A 17,399-nucleotide genomic window follows, 5' to 3' on the forward strand; every position below is an offset into this window, starting at 1 on the left:
GTATCTGACTGCCCCTGTTCTCTCATATACGGGTCATAAGACCTCTCTCTCTCTCTGTGCGACTCTGACCCTGCGCGCACCCTGACCCCCTCCTTCTCCCTCACATGGACAAGTCATGAACCTTCCTCCTCTGCAAGACCCTGTCCTTGGGAGTCACGGCCGCGCCTGACCAACACCTCCTTTCCCTCCATGAATGCCCCTCTGTTGACAAGCCTTCCCTCCGCGCTCGATTGTCCACGCGGCATGAATACCACTCCTTTGATGACCCCTTCCCCCGAGTCCGACTGACCACACATGTCCGAGGCCATCGCCTAAGCCAGGAGATATCATTTACGGCCCTTTATTGTATGAAGTCACTCCTCTTCAAGGGACCCACTATTGATCCTGGCCACCCCACCCCCTGGGCTATGATCAGGCGCACACATTCTAAACAGTTGACGGAACACTCAGCTGCGTGATTGCCCTCCCCTCTTATCAGCAGGTCAAGGGTCCCTATTGTGAACACATGTGGGGTAGGATTGACACGAGGATTATGAGGATGTCTTTTCTTTGTTTTACAATGCTGTGACTGTGATGCCAAGTGTTCTGTAAAGTATAAAAGACAGAGTCTCAGCTCACTTGTTAGAGCACCTCCCGATGGCACCTTGTTTCGTGTCTGAAATGACAGGCTCTCCTCATGAGAATTAAACTCTGTTCTTGATTCCTACTTCAAGCGCCCGTCTCTTTATTTGGTAACTATTCAGAATGGGAACTAAGAGGCGTCTTGCGCCAGCAGCCTGGGCATCGGTTGTCATATGGGCTGACATTCCACAATTGGCGCCCAACGTGGGGCCCATCAGTGACATACGGTCCCGTAAGAGAGATCCAGACGATGAGGTGAACATCTAAAATGATCGGAGTATACCTGCCTTGAGAGGGCCCTCGTCCGGCTGCCGATTGAATGAACTTCACCTATTCTGAACGGACCTCTCTTGAGTGACCTACTGTCCTGACTGGAATCCCACAGGACTGCTGCGATAAAATCATGGAGTAAGAGAACGATCGGGCGCTGGAAGGAGGAAGGCGAAGAACTGCCCACACGGTCCGGTCCGGGTAAGGTCGCGTAACTGCGACAAATTGTGAAATGATTGTTTGTTGGATAATACTAGTATTACGCTTTGTTGAACCCTCTGGAGATTCACTGTCTGCAAACGGAGAAAAACAAACAGGCTCTCTCTTTGCAAGCAGTGAAGGATAGGTAACGCAGACTTTTGTCCCCGTTGTAATCCGTCGTGCCTATCTTCCTCCCCCACTGTTTCCCGAACTGTCGTTCGTGGATTATTGTCTGGAGATTCTTTTTCTGCAAACAGGGAAGAACAAGGTCTCGCTTTGCAGGTAGAGAAAGAGTGGGTAACGATAATTTTTCGTGCCCACTTATTCTCCCCACTGATTGTTTGATTGGCCAATTGTTCGGTATTGGTTCATTTGAGGTATTCACCGCCGCCAAACAACGGAGAATAGAAATATTCTGCCTAGTCTTTGCCCGCCGTGATAAGATAGGTAATGCAGACTTTTGTCCCCGTTGTAATCCGTCATGCCTATCTTCTCCCCACTGGTTGGTAGCCTGTTTAGCCCGGACCGCTTATTGGAGTTGAACCATCCAGCTCCACTGGAGGGCACTCCTAATAAGGACCTGTTCATTAAGTGTGGACTAGTCGCTATAGCTTATAATAGGTTATGGCATAAAAATACAAGAAAAGGAGTTGAGCGACATCAGTAGGCCACTGAGGAGTTATCAACTTCGCTAAAAATAAAATAAGAAATGTTAGAAACAACCCGTAATAAGAAACATAAAAAATGGCGAGGGAAGACAAGCTTGACACCAAAGCAAGCCACGAGGTAACTAGGTTCCGTTGCCTACTCCTGCTCCAAACATGTCTGCCTCATTGCCCACCACGCCCAAATAACGGTTACATGAAATAGATACAAATAAATAGGTACCTACCCCCATTCCGGAAGCTCCCGAAGTGCAACAGGTCCGCGGTTACGCCCATCCGGAAGGCGAGGCCTCGAGGCATGCGGGGCTCGCCTGGCCGCGGTCAGAAGGAGATGCTGTTGGGCGGACGGCCCAAAGAATCGTAATGACCCTTTTTCTTCTCTCCTCTACTGCTGCCCTGCAGGCCACGGGGGGGGGCTGTCTTGCCTCAGCCACCGACCACCCCCCCCCTCTGTCTCTCGCCTGGACCGGCCCACGAAGAAGGCCGAAGCCAAAAAGAAGAACGGCGGCGCTTACATGTAGTCCCGCCACATGTCAACGCCTGGACAAGTGCAAGTAGCCCCGCCACATGCCGACGCCGGGATAGTTACAGGTAGTCCCGCCACATTTCAAATTCCTGGAGAGTTGGAGGTAGTCCCGCCACATGTCCACGCCTGGAAGTTGCAGGTAGCCCAGCCACACGACAACGCCTGGACAGTTACAGGTAGTCCCGCCACATGTCAAAAAGGGGGGGGGGGGCTGTCTTGCCTCAGCCACCGACCACCCCCCCCCCATCTTCGATAGCCGGCACGGCCAATATCGAAACAACGGAGCCGAGGATCGGCGAGGGGTCGCTGGAAGGGGGAGGTGGCGCGAACGAGCCTCCCCCACCTCCCTCCAGGTGGAGGCTTCCAGCGACACCCCAACGCTCTTACTTAAAGAGGGTCCACATCGAAAAGCGGTCTTTTGCCAGGGGCGGGCACACGCCCATGCCGTCTCTCCTCGACCTTGAAGATTCTATAAGAGCCGGGGGGCCCCGACCCCTCTGCATGGGTGCCCCCGTCCCCCTCACTGGGACACGTGACATCGACACGCTCCTGCCGGCGCCAGCCTCAGTTTGGAAATGGCTAAAACGCAGCCAAAGTACAGATTTGTTCAGTTCCGGTGGAACACCAGAATGACCCGGTAGGGAAATTGTTGGTGCCCTCCCCACTCTTTGACTGATGGTCCATTTGTTAGACTGTTACCACATTGCGAAAAACTTTTTGAACTGCCAACGGAAGGTTCTGGTCCAACCATGAGTCATTGGAGACATTCTGACTATACCGGAACCTGCCTGACCTCGCCCAAAATGGCGCCGATACACGAAAACGAAAAACTTTCGAACTCCCTGTTCACCTGGATTGCTCGAATATTGGTGCTCTGAGATATGTATGCATTTTTGGACAATGAAAGTCGATAAGATGGATAGTGATTATGTGCTTAGAGAAGAAAGCAATACAGATATTGATCATGTGTTTTAACAATGAACTGATTTAGGGTGGGTACTTATTATGAATGGGAACAATGAATTGGTGTAATTTAGACAGTGAACGAGCATCTGGATAATGAATTGATGAATTAATTGAAAACTGAATTCTTGACATGCATCATGCTTGCTCTGTAGTAAAGTTTTATACGATTTTATTGCACTACCGCACTTTATGCAATGAACTGCCACCAACTTCGTTCTTCTTATGTACATTTCCAATCTGCTCCATGGCCGGTCCACTGGGTTGTAGGCCCGTATTTATACACCAGCACTTTTTATTAAAGGTATTTTTGAAAACGAAAGCATAGTTGTAGCGGTTGCATTAATGAGTTTTGAATGTATTACTACTGTGAGCAACGAGAAAGTATGATGAAGGTTGAAGGTTAAAAAGGACCCGATATTTAGCAGCTACATTATGTGTCACAGGCAGTCGGAAAAGTGTTTTAGAAACCTTAGAGCGACACCACAGAAAATGCCACCTGACCGCCACCCTTGCACCCAGCCAAAAGGGGTTACGACCAAGTAACTCATGTAGATACGCCAACTGTCAATGATTATCTATCTGACACTACTGGTCCCTCTGGGCTTAAACGCCGAGATGGCAAAGAAATGCACTACGTGGAGATAGGTCGAGTATGTGGTAGGTAAAAACATTTCCGGATTACTGCATGCTGATGAGGTTTGAATACTGCCCCACCACCCCTTCTTTCTCCTCCCTTCTGCAGGTCGCGTTGGAACATCGGCTGAAGTATGGGAGGACGATGATCGAACCACCGACGAAAAAGGGAAGGAGGGAATATGAGCATGGTCCTTATGACGATAAGTTCTTAAGAGACGTAGACTTAAACATGACTGTTCCTCCTTAGAACATAGCGACTGGGGGGATGGACTGACATAGAAACTTGACAGTACTGTATGACGGAAATCGACTCGAAATTAGCACGCTAGATAACGCGATTATGACGTTTAATTAGATAGGGAAAGGACTAGGGAAAGCCCTGAGGTAAGGGTACCCAGGCACAACCCGTCTGGGAAGTTAGAAATATTGTTGATGTTCGAAATATACCACCTCCTTCTCACCCCCTTATAGATATAACGAAACTGCCCGACTGTTCTCCTGATCGATACCCTCTGTTGCCTCAGCCCGGAGAACATCCAGCCAAAGGAAGAAAATCAAAAGTGGTTTAAGGTCCACCTATGGGCAATAGCCCAGCCAAGTTAATTCCTGACCAACTGACTGCGGTGTGAGTATTAGCAACTGAGAACACTGGCGAAGATAGTAAACGAGAGGAAAGGGAGGAAAAAGGTAAAAAGAGCTCAACACGTAAATAAATAGGATACTAAAGATGCGCAGCATGCAGGAAATTTTTTGTTTGGCCAATAACTGTTTTATGTTTTGTCGTGAACTCTTTTGTATGTAACACATGTACTGTCTTCCCTTGTCTGAGTTTGTGTGTATGTAATGTACGGGTTGATGTCTTCCCTCTGTCTGCGTTTGCGTGTTACCTGACCTCTGTCGTTCTGTGTTGTGAGCACACTAAATGACCTATTTTCGTACACGTCTCTCTCTCTCTCTCTCTCTCTCTCTCTCTCTCTCTCTCTCTCTCCCTCTACATGTCATACGTGTACCGAATGGTTCGTTTAGGTTGCGGACGACTCTTACTCCCTACGAGAGTCCCCCTGTCCCATCCTTTTTGTATGGTAATATTGTGCCCCGTCGGCACCAGTCTGATTGGATACTTATTGAACGCGAAGGTGTTCAGCGAAATTGACCAAAACTAAAATGATTGTATCTCGACATATTACTACCTCTCGTTTCTACAAAATGAATGAACTTGAATTGGCTAAGAAAGAGAGGACAGGTAAGACGACTGATATCCCCTAATCTGGCCCTTCTATAAGGGGGACTATATGTCAATGGCATCCCAATTTTTTATTGTTAGAGACAAGCGCCAAGGTCCAGATTGACCCCCAATGCCCAGATTGCCCCACCCCCTTTGCACCCAAGCGCGAATGCCCGAAGCGTCCCCGCCCCACTTGATTGACCCCGGCTGCTGTCCCCGATATATATACGATGACCATGAGTAACTGCCGCCCTTCGAGAAAAACCTGTTTGACCCTGTCTTTCAATGATTGCACCCCGCTCTGTTTGAAAGAGTTAGCCAGCTCTAAAGGGAAATGTAAGACTGTTCAGGCTGGGGTTAGAAGGACGAGTCTCCCCTGAATATTGTCAATCTTAGGGTTTTTGATGAAATACGCAAGTGACAGGAGTCTGACCTCTGTCCATATATGTCATGAACGAACGCCGATTGGACTTGGTGCGGACGCAGTAGAAACACCCACCTACTTACTTCATGGTAACAGACTTCTGACTATGACCAATGAGCATAACGCCAGGTGCTAGGATTGCGGGTGGAATTCAAATGTAAAAATCTCTTCTCCTGCCAGTTCTCTAAAACTTGTTTTTACCCATTTAAAGATACTCAATCACCGGAGGAGAAGGGCCGGACGTGACGCACAGCGTGGCTGCAGATCATGAGACACATGCGACCTCGACCAAAGGTGGAGCCACAGCACAACAAGAAATGGGATGAGGCAGCGCTCTCAAAGGCGGTAAAAGAAAGGATGAAGGGCTGTCCTGAAGCTCTCTGTCCGCCAACCCACGTGTGCCTGGAGCCTCCGTCCCCCCTTTTCAAGCCCGATTGATGGGCCTGCTTGCTTGTTATCCATTGCTCCCTAGGTCCCTTTGGTGTGTCCCGGGAAATCTGCCCCCACTCCGCCCTCTCACTCCCATCGACTATCGAAACAACACACCCTCTTTTCCATGCGACTCTCTGCTGAAAGGAAGAACAGCATCTAGATGGAAATGAGGTTACGCCACGGAAATATAGGTGCCAAGCTTAAGGCGCCACTCAAAGGATTGGTTAGGGAACAGGACTGTGGTCTAACAGCAGAGGACTGACCGCACCCTGCAACTCGTAAGGATAGAACCGAGCTGGACCTATAGCTCCACCGCCGGTGCTCAACAGCGCCAACGAAAGGACACAGACTAGAGCCTACCAGTGATGGCTCACTGATAAAAAGACACTGTGACGAAGAGATCTTGCGTATTGAACTGAATTCCTCCCTCAACTACTTGGTCAAAATGTTAATTGGTCGTATTCGTTTTTGAAAGTCAGAAGCATTTATGCTATGTAGTGCGTCTGCACCTATGTACTGCCTTCTGCCCATCACATCAACTGTTCATGATTTTTATGCAATATGTTAGTATTGACAAATGCTATTTCATCAACCACATGTTTATATGTACGCCCCTTAACAAGGAAGGATAGGAAAATGAACTTTGTTGTTTATATATACCCCCATCAATTAGAAAAATGAACTCTGTTATGTAAAAAGGGGCGACTGTGGAAAATAGAAAATTGATGTACATAAGCAGCGTTCATTTGCCCTCTCCCGTCCCCCTCCCTGTAGGCACCACGTATACCCTGAAATATTGACCGTATCACTCCGCCAGTAAAAGCTCGTGCCCATATGTACATGACAGCCATTTTAGGCACCTTGGCCTCTTGCCCACTCATTAGAATCACTGGCTTCCCTCCTGCGCGCATTTGAGCACCCCCCTCCCACTCTCACATGCATAGACCATGAAACCCAGTACTCTGCGCGACCCTGCTATGAAAGGCAACCCTCCTGCTTGACCCAGGCGCCCCGCCCCCCCCCATCTCCCTCTTGAAGAAGCATCCTTCGCCTCAGCTGACATAGCCCCCAGCTGTATCTGACTGCCCCTGTTCTCTCATATACGGGTCATAAGACCTCTCTCTCTCTCTGTGCGACTCTGACCCTGCGCGCACCCTGACCCCCTCCTTCTCCCTCACATGGACAAGTCATAAACCTTCCTCCTCTGCAAGACCCTGTCCTTGGGAGTCACGGCCGCGCCTGACCAACACCTCCTTTCCCTCCATGAATGCCCCTCTGTTGACAAGCCTTCCCTCCGCGCTCGATTGTCCACGCGGCATGAATACCACTCCTTTGATGACCCCTTCCCCCGAGTCCGACTGACCACACATGTCCGAGGCCATCGCCTAAGCCAGGAGATATCATTTACAGCCCTTTATTGTATGAAGTCACTCCTCTTCAAGGGACCCACTATTGATCCTGGCCACCCCACCCCCTGGGCTATGATCAGGCGCACACATTCTAAACAGTTGACGGAACACTCAGCTGCGTGATTGCCCTCCCCTCTTATCAGCAGGTCAAGGGTCCCTATTGTGAACACATGTGGGGTAGGATTGACACGAGGATTATGAGGATGTCTTTTCTTTGTTTTACAATGCTGTGACTGTGATGCCAAGTGTTCTGTAAAGTATAAAAGACAGAGTCTCGGCTCACTTGTTAGAGCACCTCCCGATGGCACCTTGTTTCGTGTCTGAAATGACAGGCTCTCCTCATGAGAATTAAACTCTGTTCTTGATTCCTGCTTCAAGCGCCCGTCTCTTTATTTGGTAACTATTCAGAATGGGAACTAAGAGGCGTCTTGCGCCAGCAGCCTGGGCATCGGTTGTCATATGGGCTGACATTCCACATAAGGAGGTACTCTGTGAACAGAGATTCTGGGGATTCTCTGTCTCTGCAGCTCAGTATATTTCTGATCTTCCTGATTTTGACCCTCCACATGATGTCTCTCCTGACTGAGAACCTTGTTGGCATGAGTATTCTAAAAACGACCGTTAGGTCATTCAGAACTTGACAGCTAGAATTTGGACAACCATTTGTTTGGTAAGAGTCGTTCTGCGGCGCTTGCTGTTGGTTTGATGCCTTGGATTGGTAAGGTAGTTTAGTAACGCTTACTGTGGCTTTGGAATTTTGGAATTTGTGTTGGCCAACTTTGGATTTGTATGGGATAGATATACAAATTGCCATTTTTTGTAGGCAGATAATGAGGAGATGTTTCTCTGTTTGAATTTGTTTGAACGGCGCAACGTACGAAGAGTACCTTAAGCGCTACTTTGATTATAATATTTGCATATGTTGCAATATTTTTGGCATGCCTGTTTCAAGCACACATCGAAGAATGTGTTGCTTTTTGGAGGTACCATAGTGAGATGTGAATTAAATTAGCCGGCTCCCCTGAGGGAATACCTAAATAGGTTTAGGTATAAAAATATATTTCTTCCTTGGTGACTTATCCCCAGGGAATTAAAATATGAAAAAAATACAAACAAGGAATCTTTTCTGCGCACGTTTATAAATGGAGATATGCAGAGCGATTTTTTGGTGTTCTGCCAGCCAAAGCTAGTGAATTGAGTGTATTTTGGCTTCTTGGAAATAAAACAGTCTGTTGGGATGGGTTTTTTTTTGCAGTCTTTTGGAATACTATTGAGAAGCTCTTCTTGTACATATGACTTACAACTAGTATTTACAAATGGTTTGGTTTAAGTACAGTTTGTGGGCTGTCCTTTGTTTCTGTCCGAAGTGTTGATCTGTGGGTTAAATGTAAGTATGGGCGAATTTTGCGGATCTGCGGTCCACGAATTCGTGCGAAATGGCAAAAAAATCTGCGAGTTCGCAGAAAGATCTCGCGGATTTGCAGAAATATACACTGGAGTACTTTCTACTGGCTAATCAGTACGTGCTAGCTCGTTGGGTAAATGTATAGTGCTTTTTTTCCTACACTGCAGCTGCGTAAAGGGCCAGAAGAGTTGGCATAGTAACACACAAATGGTCACTGGAGACATCGCGCCGAAGGGCGCAGGGGTCCCTTGAGTGAGCTGTCCATCATAGTGGGTAAATGGCGGGAAGACGGTGCACACCGCTAGTGTGTGGGCGGGGCCAAACTGGCGGGGCTTCTATGCGAGTTTACATGCCTCGTGTGTATAAAAGGTCAGAGACCGATCAGAGCAGCAGATGAGGAGAAAGAAGCCCCTGGTCACAGGAACTGCACGGGGATTGCGCTCATGAAAGTGAAGGATGCAAAGGACTCCATCCAGCATCACAGCTAATTTTCGACTGTAGATATGGGTAGAAAGCACACCTGCCCAGCCTCGACAAAGCTCACGATTGTTTTTGGGCTGATGAATGTGTTACTGAATTTGAGCTTCAACTCGGGCACCTGCTTTATTTATATCTGTAAGTGCTTCCTGTTGAGGTTTAATTTTTGTGACAGGAGCATTGTGCCAGAATCAACTCTGCCCTTCATATTTATCCAAGAAGACGCCACCGGTTTGTGCGATACCTCTACTCAACTGCCAAACGGATTTTTCGGCAATTTCGCGAGATTCGCGGATTGCCGAAAATCTGCAACTTCCGCGAGCGGAACGGATTTTGCGCCCATACTCAGTTCGCAGAAAAATCTCGCGGATTTGCAGAAATATACATCGGAGTACTTTCTACTGGCTAATCAGTAAGTGCTAGCTCGTTGGGTAAATGTATAGTGCTTTTTTTCCTACACTGCAGCTGCGTAAAGGGCCAGAAGAGTTGTCTCCAGTGACCATGTGTGTGTTACTATGCCATCGCGCCGAAGGGCGCAGGGGTCCCTTGAGTGAGCTGTCCATCATAGTGGGTAAATGGCGGGAAGACGGTCCACACCGCTAGTGTGTGGAGTGGTGTGGCTCACTGGTTAGAGGCGGCAGACCCGTAAGCAGAGAACGGCCCGGGACCAGGGTTCAATTCCCGACGCGGCAGGGTCGTGGACCAGGGTCAAAACGGACTTGATAATTCTCGCCTCGGTGCCTACTCTAACCAGGGAACACACTCGGCAACTCTGGGCATTAAGCTTGCCTCATCTCGACAACGGCCCCCCACAGATGCCGGGGATGCCTGGTTTCACCTTGGAGATACCCAGAAAGGGACCATCTCACAGGGAATACCAGGACGGGTTCCCCAGCGGTCTTCAGCGCCAGGATACTCCATGGAGTCGCAGTGCTCTTTACAAGTACACCCACATTTACATTTACATTTACATGTGTGTTTAAATGCCTATGTGGTTCGTTGTTTTACATTTCAACTTCTGGAGTAAATAGCGATTGCGCTCTTTGTAATTGCTAGCCCTAAGCGCGCTGTATTATGTGTCCTGAATTTATGACCCCTTCTGTATATGTCTGGAATGAGCTCAATTTGTTTGTTTGTGTTTTCTTGCTGTCATCAGTCTGTTATGCAAAATGTCATTTAATTAATATTAAATACAAATTAAATAAAAATCCAGAAATGAACCATATGATATGCTAAATAATGATATGTCACTATTTAATTTATAGAGTAAGCAATTATGCACATGCACAAACTGCCAATGCTTAAAAGATAAAATTAGAATTCACATTGAATAGGAATAAAATAGGCCTCAAAAACGAAATTGTGTGTTTTGCAATAAATAAATGATTATAAAATGTTACAGCATTTTTCTTAGATACATTGTGTTAGATATTAACAGGCAAACACATCATCTGAGTAAATTGGATGTTGCTGAACTACACATACATTTTAGAACTAGAAATGCATCAGTTTTAAATAGACTGTCACCGTAATTAAAAGCTTTCCAACAGCTGTCTTTTAAGTGCCCCTGAGCAGCAGCTGTTGTTTTGATTGTAGGCCACGGAGAGACAGGGATGTTGATTCAGCTGGGATTTTGCATTGCAAGCATGGTGTAAAATCCTGCATTTCAGACTGCTGTTTCAAAAAGTTTACAACAATCAGGTTCATTATTTTAGATACCAGGAAAACATTTAAAGTAGGTATTTCCTTTCTTAAAACCTTTTTAAATAAACACATTCTTGGTTCTGATGTTTAAATAATGACTATCCTCTAGATTCATCAAAGCCCCGTTTTGCGAGTCCTTAATAGCGATTATTAAGGAATCGCTATTAAGGACTTGCAAAACGGGATTCATGTAGGAATCGCTAAATAAATTGTGATTCCTACACATTCCTTATTTGCGATTAGCAAATTGCTAATCGCAAATAAGGAATAACTCCCCTTTCATTCCTATGGCCCATAGAAATGAATGGTGAGTTATTCCTTATTTGCGATTAGCAATTTGCTAATCGCAAATAAGGATGCGATTTCAAGGGTGCTAGGGGTGTCCAAAGGACACCCTGTAGCACCCCATAAATGTAAATTTAGACCTATGTTGCGCACACACATGTCCAAAGGACATGTGTGTGTGTGTAACACACAACTGAGAAAAATGCACTAAAGTGCATTTTTCTCAGTTTTCGCTATTTACCACGAAGTCAGACTTCGCGGTAAATAGCGGCAAAAAATAGCGAAATCGCAATTTATTAATGGTTCAAGAATAGCATTTAAGGAATCTCAAATTGAGATTCCTTAAAAGCGATCGCAATTTGAAAAATCGCAATTTTTTGCGATTTTTCAAATTGCGAGTTCATGACCCATTGATGAATTCCAAATGCCATTTTTGTGGGCGCAAATGGCCGAATTCTGCGATTCGCACCGTTTGCGCCCGCAAAAATGCTTCATGAATCTAGCTGTATGACTGTCCTTTTAAAAAGTGGAGCAAAACCTTTCATGTTTCACGTTAGGCTTCTGTGCTTAGGCTTATGAATGAATGCGTCTAAATATGATAGGCAAAGAATGAAGCTTGCTTTTCCTATGTGGAATTATCAAAATGATTGATTTTATTATATAATTGTTTTTTTAAAATAATTATGGAAAAATAATTAAAAACAACAAGTGCTTTTAAATTCTTTTTTTTATATTTATAAAGCTTAATAATTATACTGTGACCTCCTAGCATCAAAATTTAATTTAAGTTGTGTTGTATCACATAATGAGGAAATTTGCATATGAAATACCACTCTGCGCAGGCGTAAAAAACTTATTTTTATAAGGGTATATATGATTATTTTTAACTTCCAACTCCTGGGCTATGTAGAGAACATTCTGAGGATGACTATTATGCAAATAAATTATAGGATATTCATTTTAAGTGCGCCAAATATCAAAGTCAAATTTGGGCAAAATTCACTAATTTAAAAACAAATTTTGCATTCAAAGCAGCTTTTAACCTGCCTTAGGCTTCAGTAAATGCATACATTTAGGTATAATACAAACAGCTGACTTCTATATTGTTAGACAAGTACACTGCTTAGAATTGAACATATGTATAAAACACCAGCAGAAGTTATTCTCTTAAAACTGACAAACAGGGGAATGGGTCTGCTGTTCAGCCTTGCACACAGAATAGGACAGCTGGGAAGAGTTAAATGTCAGTTTTATATTTAGAAGTCTGGCAGGGCTCCCAGAGCGAAGTCTGCTTTGACATTGGGACCTCTGAAACTTTTTGAAAGAGGACAGGGAGAAAAGGAGAAGTTGTACTTTTTTGGCAAAAGCAAGCACTTTATGTACTCATATGATAGAAAACGATATAATGGTATATGTGAACTTTGATTAACATATAAGCTTTGCCATATTTATACAGCACTAATGCTTAAAAGCTGAGGCAATGACATTTTTTGAATTCATTCCCCCTCATGTTTCACTAGTACATTTGCTAAAAGGGTTTGGGGTTTGGGGATTCATGTTTTTTAGCTCTTTCAAAAGTGCTATGTACCTCCGATAACTTTGTTTATGCCCAGTTGCTAAAAATAGTTGTTGATAGTGTTGACAGAAGTGAAACCTGTTTCAGGTTTCTTACTGTCAAACTGGGGGAAGGAGGCTAGCTCCTCTACAAATTAAGGCTAGGTAATATGTATGTTGCTCTCTCTTTTTCTCAATTTATTTAGCCTGTCTAAAATGTCTGTGAAATAGCAATGAGACATTCAATTGGCTATTCAGTAATACTGCTTTAACCATTGTTAGCATTAACAAAATGACTGTATATATGTTATGTTACTGCCCATCCTGTTTGATGAAATGATGACAGGATCAGTAGTCTAGAATGCTGTTCCCTTATTTTGATCTTTAAGGGAACTAGATGTGGGTAGTTTTTGTTCTAAAATTCTTGGTTGATAACACCATTATTGTATGCTACATAGTTTTGCTAAGGCATTGCTAGTTTTTTATTAGCTAGTCTGTGTAAATAAACTGACAGTCCTTATTAGAGCTGATGTTGCATAGTTTGGATCATGAAAAGTAGAATGCAGGGAAGATGCCCATGTGATCCTTAGCAAAAATGTTTTGAAGGAAATGTTTTATAGATAAGAAACCCTGTTAAATTAGCAGTTTTAGATTTTCCTGTTGCTCCTATAATATGAGAGCATGGTCCTAAGCATACAATGTAGGTGCTTTTATTAAGAATAAATCATTTTAGAGGTGTCTGCAGTCCTGTACAAGTAATGTAAAGTTTATGAGTAAAAGTGTAGAACATCTCCTTTTTTTAGGGTTTTCAGATTAGTACACAGGAATACACCAATGTAAGGATTTAGGGTATGTCTGTGTTGTTTTTCTCTTTTCTGTTGATTGGGAGCGCACAGCTCTTTTTAAAGAGGATTCAAGTTGATTGAGTGGATTTAATTAAAGATTGGGTGCTACAAGCAGGTGGCACGTCCGTCCTACGTGCGTTTGGAAGATCCACTCAAAGTCGTGTTCCCATGTGACTTGGGAACATCCCTGTCTTCTGTGCACACCGTAAGGTGCTTAAATAAGCTTCCAAGATATTTGGATGTTTGAGATATTTTTATTTTTAATCATTGTTGTTCGTCATTATTTTCATGACTGAAGATTTTTTGTGGGTTAAATGCTTTCAATATAGCTCCAATGCATTTCGGGTTTATTCACCCTTCATCTGGGAGCTTCTAGAAATAAATGAGACATAGCGCTGTTTTAGAAAATATTTTACATGAAGTGACAGTCGTAGCATGCGTGGTGGGTCGTGATGTGAAGGAATCAGCCGAGTTGCACTACTCGAGTTTCACGGTGTGAACATAGCGAGGTGAGGGGTTCGGGTGGAGGGGTTCATGCGTGAGAGAATAAGTAGAAAAAATGCTAGATTAGCGTGCTCTTTTTTTCGGAGTGACATGCGAGGTTCAACAAAGTTGTGCTGGGGCTAAAAACCTGAAAAAACTCACGTTTGACCGTTAGCTATGCAGACTTCTGGAAATAAAGTATGGGTTTATATGGGTAACAAAACCCATACTTTATTTCCAGAAGCCTGCATAGTTAACGGTCAAACGTGAGTTTTTTCAGGTTTTTAGCCCCAGCACAACTTTGTTGAACCTCGCATGTCACTCCGAAAAAAAGAGCACGCTAATCTAGCATTTTTTCTACTTATTCTCTCACACATGAACCCCTCCACCCGAACCCCTCACCTCGCTATGTTCACACCGTGAAACTCGAGTAATGCAACTCGGCTAATTCCTTCACATCACGACCCACCACGCATGCTACTCAGGTTGATCACAGCGAAGCCGGCACCTTCACAATTAACACTGGCCCCAATCATTCGATTTCTGGCATTTTGATATACCGACCACCAGGTAGACTATATGAGTTTACATCGACCCTAATGGAGGCGGTCACTCATCTAGCACTGAGGAAATCCAGACTGTTAGTGCTAGGAGATCTCAATGCTCATTTCGAGGATCACTTAGATAAAAACGCTGAGGATATCCGAATTGAATTGCAATCTGTTCAGCTCGATCTAAAAAATAAAGAACCCTCTCACCAATTAGGACACTTATTAGATCCCGTTTTTGGAAACTGGCAGGGAGTGCATACTTCTGATCCAATACCCATACCTTGGTCGGACCATTATATTATTCCCATCACAGTCCAACTTGATAGAACGGAGACTGTTCGTCACCAATCCCTGCGATACAAACGCAGGAAATGGAAGAACTTCTCTCTTGATTCGTTTAAGCAAATTGTTCATGACGAAGGTCCTCCCAAAGGGGTCGACTGTGAGGCAGCTAATGACAATTTAAATAATATCGTTACCAAGGCCCTGGATATCACAGCCCCCAGTCGCACCCTGTCCAATGACAGGAGGCCTAAGAAAACTGCTCCTTGGTTTAGCCAAGAACTACAGGCCATGAAAACGGCTTGTAAGAAAATTGAGAGAGCTTGGCGCCAGAACCTCTCTGCAGATATTAAAAAAAACAATATAAAACAGCACAGAGAGAATACTACAAATCAGTACGTCTGGCCAAAGCAGAGCATTATCACACCCGTATTATGGAAGCAGGCAATTCCTCCAAGGAACTGTTTCTGATATACAAAGAGATATCCATCGTGAACGTGACTTCCCCCGCTCACAATGATTCTGTGGAAGCGTGCAATAATATTGCTCAGTATTTTGCAGGCAAAATTAATAAAATCTATACCAGTTTCTCTAAACAGACAGATTCGGCCAAGGACTTCATTGAAAATGATAAACGGGTAAATACACCTGTATGTCTAAACTCTTTTGTAGTTCCCTCTCATGAAATCCTGTTTAAAATGTGCAACAAAATCAAATCAGGATCTCCTAGGGACCCGGCACCCCCGAAAATTTTAGCTGAAGCCTTTTCTGTATTAGAACCTCACTTCAGGCACTTACTACAAACCTCCTTTACTACCTCCTGCCTTCCGGAGGAATGGAAACAGGCAATAGTATTACCCATTAAGAAAAAAACAAACATCAGCATGGACATAATGGACAACCTACGACCCATATCTTCGCTACCTTATGTGGCCAAGTTAGCAGAGAAAATTGCGAACAGTCAACTTATGGAACATCTTGAGACCTATAATGTTTTCCATAAATCTCAGTCGGGTTTCAGAACTGGCTTCTCTACGGAGACAGCTCTCCTGAGGGCCACAGAAACCTTACGTGAGGGAGCAGATAAGGGAATGACAATGGCCCTCATCATGCTTGATCTCAGTGCCGCTTTTGACACTGTAGCACACTCCATCCTGCTACAGTGTCTAAACAAAGCGGGAGTCACCAACAAGGCACTGGGATGGCTGAAATCTTTCTTGATGAACAGGAGCTTCCAAGTTCAAAGAGGGACTTTTCTCTCCGACAGGGTGATGCTGGAACAGGGTGTTCCTCAGGGCTCTGCCCTGAGTCCCACCCTGTTCAATCTCTACATGGCCCCTCTGGCAAAGGTGGTACAGTCGTTCGGCGTGGAGCTCGTCTCCTACGCCGACGACACGCAACTCCTCATATCTCTGACCCAAGCCCCTTCTAAGGAGGCTAACAACTTTAATGCCTGTATGTCCAAACTGGCTATGTGGATGAATGAACACTGTTTGAAACTTAATGGGACAAAAACAGAGGTCCTCATTATTGGAGGCAATGAGGTCAAATGGACGGCAGAGTGGTGGCCCAGTTGTCTGGGTCCTCTGCCATCGCCTGCACGAGAGGCGAGGAACTTAGGTGTATGGGTGGACAATAAACTGTCCTTTGACAGCCACGTAAAGAAGACTGTTGGCAAATGTTTTGGGGTGATGAAAACCCTCAACCGCACCCTCGACCTGTTACCCATTAACTCCAGGCGCACCATGACGCAGGCACTAATAACGTCCCATATTGATTACGGAAACGTGCTACTCATGGGGACATCAGTGAAAAACATAAAAAAATTACAGGTTCTACAAAATTCGGCAGCTCGCCTGGTGCTAAGGCTTCCCCGTCGCGCTCCTTCACGCCCATCTCTAGCAGCCCTTCATTGGCTACCGATCAGTAAGAGGATTGTCTTTAAAGCTATGCTCTGGTGCCATAAAATAATTCATCTCAAAGCACCGGCATATATGTCTGATTTGGTGTCTGTGTATGAACCTAACAGATCTCTTAGATCCAAAGGAATGGGTCTGCTCAAAACTACCTGCCCCAAAAAAGCTAAAATGGGAGGCAGATCTTTCCGCACCTTAGCTGCCAAGCAATGGAACCTCCTGCCTCTAGATATCAGGTTGGAGAGTAATGAAAGCGTTTTCAGGAAGAAGCTGAAAACCTGCCTCTTTGCTGTGTGAGTGGTTTTTTTTTCTTCTCTGCTGCTGCACTCTCTCTCCATAGCGCGGGGACACGCCGGGAGGTGTTACCAAGCGCTCTACAAGCTCCTTTAAACTAAACTAAACTACGACTGTCACTTCATGTAAAATATTTTCTAAAACAGCGCTATGTCTCATTTATTTCTAGAAGCTCCCAGATGAAGGGTGAATAAACCCGAAATGCATTGGAGCTATATTGAAAGCATT

At 44.9% G+C, this 17,399-nt stretch overlaps 1 protein-coding gene across 1 annotated transcript in view; it reads right to left on the minus strand.

Moving 5' to 3' along the window:
- Window positions 1-17,399, minus strand: part of LOC147679032 (glutathione S-transferase theta-1-like) — a 108,688-nt gene that overhangs the window by 2,252 nt on the left and 89,037 nt on the right. The window lies entirely within an intron of this gene.

This window comes from Lissotriton vulgaris, chromosome 11, assembly GCF_964263255.1.
Source record: "Lissotriton vulgaris chromosome 11, aLisVul1.2, whole genome shotgun sequence".
Classification (NCBI taxonomy): Eukaryota; Metazoa; Chordata; class Amphibia; order Caudata; family Salamandridae; genus Lissotriton; species Lissotriton vulgaris.